This window comes from Dermacentor variabilis, unplaced genomic scaffold (assembly GCF_050947875.1).
Source record: "Dermacentor variabilis isolate Ectoservices unplaced genomic scaffold, ASM5094787v1 scaffold_13, whole genome shotgun sequence".
Taxonomy (NCBI): Eukaryota; Metazoa; Arthropoda; class Arachnida; order Ixodida; family Ixodidae; genus Dermacentor; species Dermacentor variabilis.
The window spans coordinates 45,474,285-45,483,341 of NW_027460291.1; positions in this window are offsets into that span (position 1 = coordinate 45,474,285).

Below are 9,057 nucleotides of genomic sequence, written 5' to 3' on the forward strand. Positions count from 1 at the left end.
CTTAAAAGTTTCTATGTCAACAATGTAAGTGCCTGGCATTTTGCATTCTATCTAATAAAGGTTATACAGGCTCTTAATAAGCATTTTTTCTTCATTCTTTCTATAGAATGCTTTCAGCGATCCAATTTTTATAGCCGCTGTACGAACATCTTGTTTAAAGAGTTTCCAAGCTGCAAATAGCGGCAAGTCATTAGAGAGAGAAGTTATTAGGGCCATGCACACGCGATAAATGAATTCCTGATCATTTAGGAGCTCAGAGTTGAGCTTCCAGAGTGCCCACTGTGGCCGGAAATTAGTTACAAATTTCTCACCAATCTTTGCGATAACCATACAATGATGAGAAAACGAAACTGGGATGGTAATGCAGGACATTACTCGGGAGAGGAGTGATCAAGAAACATAAATCCAATAAAAGCGGACGTAGGAGCGACCTTGAATTCGCGTATAAGAGCGAGATCCCTGTCCCGACACTCCTATACCAATGAGCCCTGCGTTTTCTATTGCGTTAGACAAAACTTCACCACTCCAGTCCCGCTGATTGTCAATGCCGCTTCGATCGCTCGAATCACATACACAATTGAAATCTCCCATTAGCACAATGTAACGATCAGAGTCCATTATACTAGACACAGTATCAAATGAGAGAATTCGTTTTGCAGCGTTATTTAATGCATAGACGTTGACTATTCGCCATGGCACACCCTGCAACACAAAATCCCAACATATACATCGACCTTTAGTGTCTACGTGGTAACTAAATGCTGAAGGAAGTTGGCTCTTTTTCATAAATGGGAAACAGCCCGCGGATAAACCAAGAGCGTCTGAAACGCAGAGATTATATTCAGACAGAAAAGGTCGCAAACCCCTTTCTATCTCGTCATCACTCACAATCTTCGTCTCCTGCAAGGCGACGAAGTCGAGGTGCTTTCCAGACAGAAGCCGGCGAAGCTGCGCCTGTTTCTGCAAAGACCTAAAGCCTCGTACTTTCAAAGTTGCGAAGAGAAGTTGCTGGGACAGGGCCATGATGACTACCCACTATTTAGACTTAAATGATCTATGTGGTCGGTCCTAGAGGGCAACAGTGAGGCTCCCTCCGAACCCCCACCAGGCCTCCTGGACCGTGGTCGTCGGCACTTTCCTGTGTGTTTCTATGTTTTTCGGCTACGTGCTTTTCTTCTGATACTGGTCGTCTCACTGTCCGTACTTGATTCCGATCTGTTAGTCGCACGGCGCCTCGGAATTGACGTATCCGCGCTATTTCGTCTGTCGTTGAGTTGAGTTGAGTGGTTGTAGGCTACTGGTGGGACTAGCCTACTTCGTCTCTGCCAGCATAGCGGACGTGTTGAGATGCTTCGGTGTAGCAGATGAGTCATCAGCGGCTGCCTCATTCGCTGGCTGGGCAGCAACTCGCTGGGTGGTAACCGGTGCTTCTTTGAGTTGTTGCTTGGACTGATCATCTTTCTCTTCGCTTCTTTCTTTTTCCACGGGCAGTTCTGCGATGACACTTGCTTTAACATGTAGAGGGGCCTCACTGGCACAGCTGGTGTCCGCGGAAGAGGGAACGTCTGCAGTCGCGTTGACAACCTCAGTAATATCCATTATATGATCTTGCAAGCTTTCATCCGGAGGCCTTGTTCTGTGTCGTAACTCATCGGCGTATATTACAACAGATTCTTCAGCTCTGGGGCCAAAGCGCTGGCAGGCTTCACAACGTGGGGTCCTGCAGTTTCGACGAATGTGCCCAACCTTATTACACCGGAGACAAAGCGGGGGCCGGCCTGGAATCAACACAAGGCTCTGCAATCCACAAACAGGTAGTAGATGTGGAACGTCCCCCACTCCGACTCCATCGGCAAGAGTCAACACCACGTCACGATTTAGGGTGCGCATTTGTTCCAGCTCCGATACTCTCCAGCTCTCTGCTGATATAGAATTCATTTTCCCGTAAGGCTGGAGCGCATCTCGAATGTAGTCGTCTTCCAAATGCTCAGGAAGCCATAAAAGCTTCATTTTTACTTCCGTGGGCTCAGGATCAATAACGACGCAGCGTTTACCTTTTACGGATAATTCTCCGCACGTGACTAGCTTTCATTTTGTCTTTACTGATTTGGACGTCGCTATCCACACGTGCGACACCTGAAATTGACCAATGGAACTTACATCCTTCAGGCCAATAACGTTCCGAAGGGCGTCTCTGAAGTCTTGGGCTCTGTACGGTCGACCACTTAAGTCAGCATGCAGGAAAACGGAGTCCACAACCAGCTTACGGGTAGGAAGAAGAGGTAACACAACAAGGTAGTCATTGGTGCTGGCTAAAGCCTGAGCAGCACCTCGGCCAGGGGCCGATAAATCTTTTGGAGCGGAGAACATGAAAAAAGCGACCGTTCGGAACACCGTCTTCTTTCTCACTACGCCACGCCAGCAGATGGACATGGGTTGATAATTTGTCATGTCAAGATCGACAAGTTGTTTTAGTTTCAAAGAGATACCTCTCGCACAGAAATGGTAGATGCGCTATCGCCCAGCAACTAAAACTCACACCTGTACCAGAAAAAGAAATTGACTGTCCGTATTCAGTAGTATACTTGGAAGTGCCACAACATTGATTTTCACTGGCGATTGGTATTCTAACTTCGAAAAAAGACCTAAATAAGCCGCCGACCCGGGACCCTGTATGGGCTGTTACTGCCGATTTCGATAGCCGTTTCATGTTCTTGACGCAAGGAATATGCAACGTTCTTTAGTTTAGTGATGCGTTTCAATCGACATGTCTGTCTAGTCATATACCTTCGTCAGAGGAGCGCAGGCTAGTGCTGGCAGCCTTCGGCGACAGCACATATACCTGTGTTTATGACGCGTCACATCGGCGCTCATCGCTTCTTGTGCTGGCCCTGTCGACACGAGAAAGTGGTTGATTTAGGAACACTGATGCGAAAGCTGAAATATAGAGTGATTTATTCTCGTTAGACTTGTTGATTCCGAAGCCCAGCCGCGCCGATAACATGCAGACAGACTCGGCGGATACGCTAGGCCTAAACTTCGGTGGGGACCGATCTCGGCGCGGGTAGCTGGCGAAAGCTAAAATGTGTGTATCTGAGCCTCAGAACCTTTTGTTTAGTACAATAGGGAAAGTGAACACGCATGAATCGCCTCAGCTTTGTTATCCGTGCGATAATATCAATAATATCAAAAAACGGAAGTAATCTTCAGTGTCAAATGTGCATGTATAAACAGGGCAGCTCACGCACCTTTATTGCGAGCTATGACACGAAATAGAGTTTTATGACCCCAAGATATAGCGATATTTAGGACAAGAGACTAGTATGAAGCGATGAAATCGTATAAAGCATTTAATATTCAGCAGCGCTCCTCCTTGCGCATACTGGAGCCAGTGCGGCGCAGGCACAACCGGCGCAGTTTCCAGTGCGAACCAGCGAACTGCAGCGAGAACCAACACCTGTACAACACAAACCAGTGTGCCCCAGCTTCATAGCAGTGGAACGAGCGTCTCGCCCAGTGTGACCCAGCTCTTATCCAGCGTTCCTACTGGTGTCCCAGTGAGTCTCAGCAAGCACCAGTGTCAAAAAAAAAAAAAATGAAAGCGCGCAGGTTTCACACTGGAAGGCACTGGAAGACGCTGGTTTTTGCAAGAGGGATACCTATCTTTACAAGTTTATACAGGCAAAAAAACTACTATGCTAAACTACTATGTATAGCAGTCCACTAATTTATCGTCGAAATAAATCCTTCGCCTTTCGGGCGAAACTGCTACGTTTTTTTTTTTTTTCATCGAAGAGCGCCGTGAACAAGCTGCGGCCCACGTTAAACCTCGCTATTTTAGAAATCGGCCCCCGTTTCTAGTGGCATACTTTGATAGCTGGAAAGGAAACTGGTCTGAGAATGCGAAGAAATGCTATTCGAAATAAAAATGTGAGCACCACGATAGCTTAGTGCTCATTGTGTGGATACAATTTCAGCTACGACTGTGCACACTGACCCGCGTTCGATGCTCAGTACTACCGACGTGCCGAAGCTGCCTCATCTTTCTCCTGAATGCATGGCCGTGGGAAGTTTTAATTGTATTTTCTTTGGGTTTTCGTTAGACTTCTCGTTGAATCCTAACAATGTTGTTTGCTGGGGGGATTCCATGCTTGAAAGAATGCAAAATGAAGCAACAAATAACTTCTTTCTTTAAGAAGCATTAACTCAAAAGCATGAGGATGATATGTGAAGCTCTACTCTATTTAAGCCGCTTTATCCAAGAGATAAAGAGCTTAGCAACAGTCGTTGGAAAGTACTCGGTTTAATTTAGTTTCGCTCAGCTGTAAAACACAAAGGGGCACCTATTCACCTAATTAAAAGCAACGCCGGTGAAGTAATCAGTGTGTCAGGCGCGAGCGGTTAAAGTGAGCGACATACGAAACTGCACACCTCCGGTTTATCCGCGTCACTTCCCCGTCATGCACCTTCGGGAAGTTTTATCGCTCACATTTCTCGGGGATGCGCTCGATATCACGATGCTAGGATTGTCACCCTTCGCCTGCTTGCGAAAACTTCCGCATCCCACTACAACATATTTCATCGCCGTATCAGTCGGAAAACAAGCGGTTAACTCTTATTTCTGGGGCAATTCAGCCATCATGTTTGCTGGGGCTAGGCCATGTACGTATATTGAAGGACGTAATAACAATAGCGAATGGAATTTAATTTCCTATACAGTAGACACCTTGATATGTGATTCACTCTTGTTTTATTGCGAGGCATTGTGGAACGTGGCTAATTAGTAAAGGTTGCGGTCTGAAACACTTGTGTCAACCGAGGAAGGCTGCGAACACTATACAGTAACTAGAGAAAGATGTCAAAGATATGGACTGTTTATTTGAAAAAGAAGTTTGAAATAAAATAATACCTTAGAGTTTAAAATATGAAATGGGGCGAAAGGTACAAGTCAAACCACATAGTAATGCCGGTTTATTGCACCCACTCAGCAGAATCATCTTGGTTAATAGCGAAGACTTTATAAATCATTATTATTTTATGTACATGATGCTGCTCAGAGCACTTGTTTGACTTCTCGCAGAGCGCTGGTAGCCTACAGAAACGGCGCACGTCTCACGACCTAACCTAGTTCGCACAACTGATGTCAAATGTACCTAATTGCGATTATTTGTGATGTCAGCAGTGTATACCACCTCAACAGCTTTGTCAGCTTAAGCTGCTAGTTGCAGCTTTTTAGAGCGGTGTGCCTCTTCTAGAGTGTTTGTGGACTAACGAGTCAGAATTGAGTTGAACACGCGTAACTGCGTCGCCGATGGCGAGATGTACAGCGAGAGTGGTCGCCGTCGCCCTCCTCCGGGAGCTCTTTATAGTATGTGGCACGAGAAGAAAGAAACGCGGTAGGTTGAGGCAAGGATTGCACGATTCAGCCAGCTCCCCTGTAGAATGAAAGTAGTAACACGATGGAAAATAAATGAACGGGATTGACGTCAAATATGGTAAACATAGGGGGCAAACCCGAAAGCAAGAAAGCTATGGGTAAATAAATAAATAAAAATAAATAAATATAGGACGTCATAAATCATAGGGTATGGAATGTACCAACGAAGAGAAGTCGTGACGGAATAAACTTGCATATAGTTGATCAGCGATCACAGTCCTCGGTGTCTTATGTGTTAAATGGCCGCCATCTTCGTGGTGGTGCACAGGGAGTAGTAGTACACGAAGAAACGCTGTGCCGCGCAGGGCTGGAAATGTGCCACCCGTGAGGCTAGCATCTCGCTTCGTCGCAAAATACGGGGGCTCATGCTGCAGCCCGTTTCTCAAGAATTCAGAACAGGACTAGACTAGATCGAGTGATGACTATTTGAGCGTGCGTTCTCAGTTAGTCACTCTTGGCACGGACTAATTTTGTCGGCGTAACCTCTGCTGTGCCACATGGTTGAGTTCTTGGACGTATCTAGCTGGGAAAAAATATTTGATTAAATTCTTGCGTTGTGCGTGCCAAACGTACGATCTCATTTTGAGCCATGCCTTAGTGGGGAGCTCCGGGTTAATTTTGACCACCTAGAATTGCTTGACGTGAACCTGAGTCTAGCTACACAAGAGAAACGCGGCGGCCGCGGCCGGGACTGGGTGCACGACCTCGTGCTCATCCACAGAACGCCATGGCCACTAAGCAAGCGCGGCGGGTACATATCTTGGTGTCTGGCTTTATTAATGGTGTAAGTGAAACCGTTGCAAGCACTCCTGTTAAGCTTGGTTTGTGCGCCGATTGTTGCATCGTTTACTGTATCGTTAACGGCGCGTCGAAAATACGTTGAATAACCTGTTTGATTTTGTTAATGGGCCTCAAATAGCACGTACATAAACATCGTCAAAAATGACGCTTATTATTAAATAGCAGCTTCTATAGTTTAAGAAGGGCGAACACGTGCACGGATTACGCTGTGCCAGCGAGTTCAAATACATCGGCATCACTCTTGCGGCAAACTTCAATTATCACAGCCACGTTGGTCAAGTATGCGCAAAGATAGGCGTTGAGATAACCTGGTTATCTAGTAGCTTAAAAGGTACGGCTGGAAAGTGCCGAGCTGTTGAGGTAAAAAGTATTGTGCATCCAATCTTGGAATCTGTTTTCCCCGGTTGTGCGGTCACGCGATTTTTTATAGGAGGTGGATATGCTCGATCCTGGACAAAAGTCGACGATTAGATTGATTTTTCATATATGGTATGACTGCGAGTTTTCGTCATCATCATAAGCTTCCAGTTTGCCGCTTTGTTATCTGCGTCACTGGGGCGCGTGCGGACCTACCTCTATGCTGCAAATGATGGTAAAGTCAGTATCGGCCATTACACCTTTAGCTCTTCTTCCAGGTCAACCGATGTTCTGCGCATGCTGAACCATGTGTTCTTCAATTTCACCCTGGACTACTTATGAATCGAGGGCAGCGCAACATGCAAGGAGGAAGGCCATACGACAGTACAAGCGCTTACTCGCAATTGGATTTTTTGCCAATGAAGCCAGTGTTAACTGCAGAAGCGCCAAAATTAATAATAATAATATTTGGGGTTTTACGTGGCAAAACCACTTTCTGATTATGAGGCACGCCGTAGTGGAGGCCTCCGGAAATTTTGACCACCTGGGGTTCTTTAACGTGCACCTAAATCTAAGTACACGGGTGTTTTCGCATTAAGCGCCAAAATTGAACAACCTTGATAGTTTTAAATTTTTCTTTTCATTTTTCGTTCATCATTCAGTTGTGGGATATTTTAGATGGTTTGCCGGGTAATTTATTACCAGGAGGTTTCTCTGCAAACCAGATAATAGGGATGCTAGGATTTGCTAACACCAAGAACTTTCATCGCTGTGCTTTGACATCACTGCGGTTAGAGTTATTAAGCACTTCATTCACTGAAGTCAGTTTTACAATGACACATCTACTTATCATTTTTCAGATATTTCTAACTATTTATAACGATACTGATTCTTTCAAAGTGCGTATGGCTAGGAAAAAAGGAACGCCAGAAAGCCGTAGATTATGTTGCGTTTCTTATGGATAATTAACGCGAAAATTCGCATGTTTCATAAGTTTCTCAAATAAGAACCCATATTCTTAAAAATCTATTGCGCTAGAATTGTTCGCAAGCAAAAATTCGAACAAATCCTCATGCTGCACGTAATTTTAGCATGGCCGGTTACTGGCAAAAAACTAACGAAGGAGAAAGTTTGTGAATCAGGCCGCAGCATGGCATACTTAAGGCATGACGAAACAATCTAAATCATATCGTGGAAAAGACGCATTTCTGCATTGCACATAGTTTGTTCCGAACATTAAAAAAAAAAGAAAAAACCTGCCAGACAAGCTTTCGTGCTTGGGCGTTTGTGGGTCGCCAAATTGCGTGAACAGTGTGAAAGCTTGGAAGAACGTAAAGTTGGTGTTATATGCCAGCAATAGGAAGTCAATAGTGAAGTCATTATACAGCGAGACGTTGAGAAGTGCTTCTCTCGCTAGCACCTATAATGATTACTGCTAGAGAGAGAGAGAGAAATAGAAGACAGAAAGGCAGGGAGGTTAACCAGACGCACGTCCGGTTTGTTACGCTGCACTGGGGAAAGGGGGTATGGGGATGAAGAGAGAGAGGAGAGAGAGAGAGAGAGCGAACACAGTTTCGCGCACAATGGAAGGTTGCCACCGAGTCTACACACGGTTCCCAATATGAAGCAGTCTTGCAGCGTCGGTTCTTGATAAGGGGATTGGAACTGGTCGGGCACCCAGATGGGCAGGCCAGGCGGCTTCGTTGGCGAGGTCACTACCAGCAAAACCGGTATGTCCAGGTAGCCACTGGAATATAATTTCATGCCCTTTAGCGATAGCTTGATGGTGATCTTCTCTTATTTCATGTCAGCGGCTCATGAGTGCTATGATACATGGGAAAATGCAGACTCTGAAGTGCTGCCTTAGAGTCGCAAAAAATGACCCATTTCTGATGTGTCTCTTGCAGGAGACATTTTACAGCAGCACGCTAAGCAGCAAGCTCTGCCGCCGTTGATGTTGTCAAGGGAGACAGTTTGAATTTGATTGTGGTTTTCGTAGTCGGAATGACAACGGCACCTGAAGAGCTGGTAGGTGAGACCGAACCATCAGTATAGATGTGTATTCGATCCCCGTATGTCTCATTGATTAATAGTAGCGTCATCTGTTTCAGAGCTATTGTTGGGTGATTGTGCTTCTACTTTACACCCGGAATACTTGGGCGCACCTGAGGCTGTTGGAGACCCCACAAAGGTAATGAAGGCCTTGCTACTGGTATGTATCCTAAAGGAAAACAATCTATATGGGTGATAATAACTTAAGAAAACGTTGCACGCGGTCTCTGCGATGGCAAGACCACCAAGTGATGATAAATGACGCGGGAAAGATACCGGATATGTGTCCTGAGATGATCCACAGCAACCTATGTTTGGATGGAATGATCTTTGGCGAGCATGATTGTTGCAGCTGTTGGTGCACAGCGAGGAAGTCCTAAACACGTGCGCAATGCTTGGCCCTGTAAGCT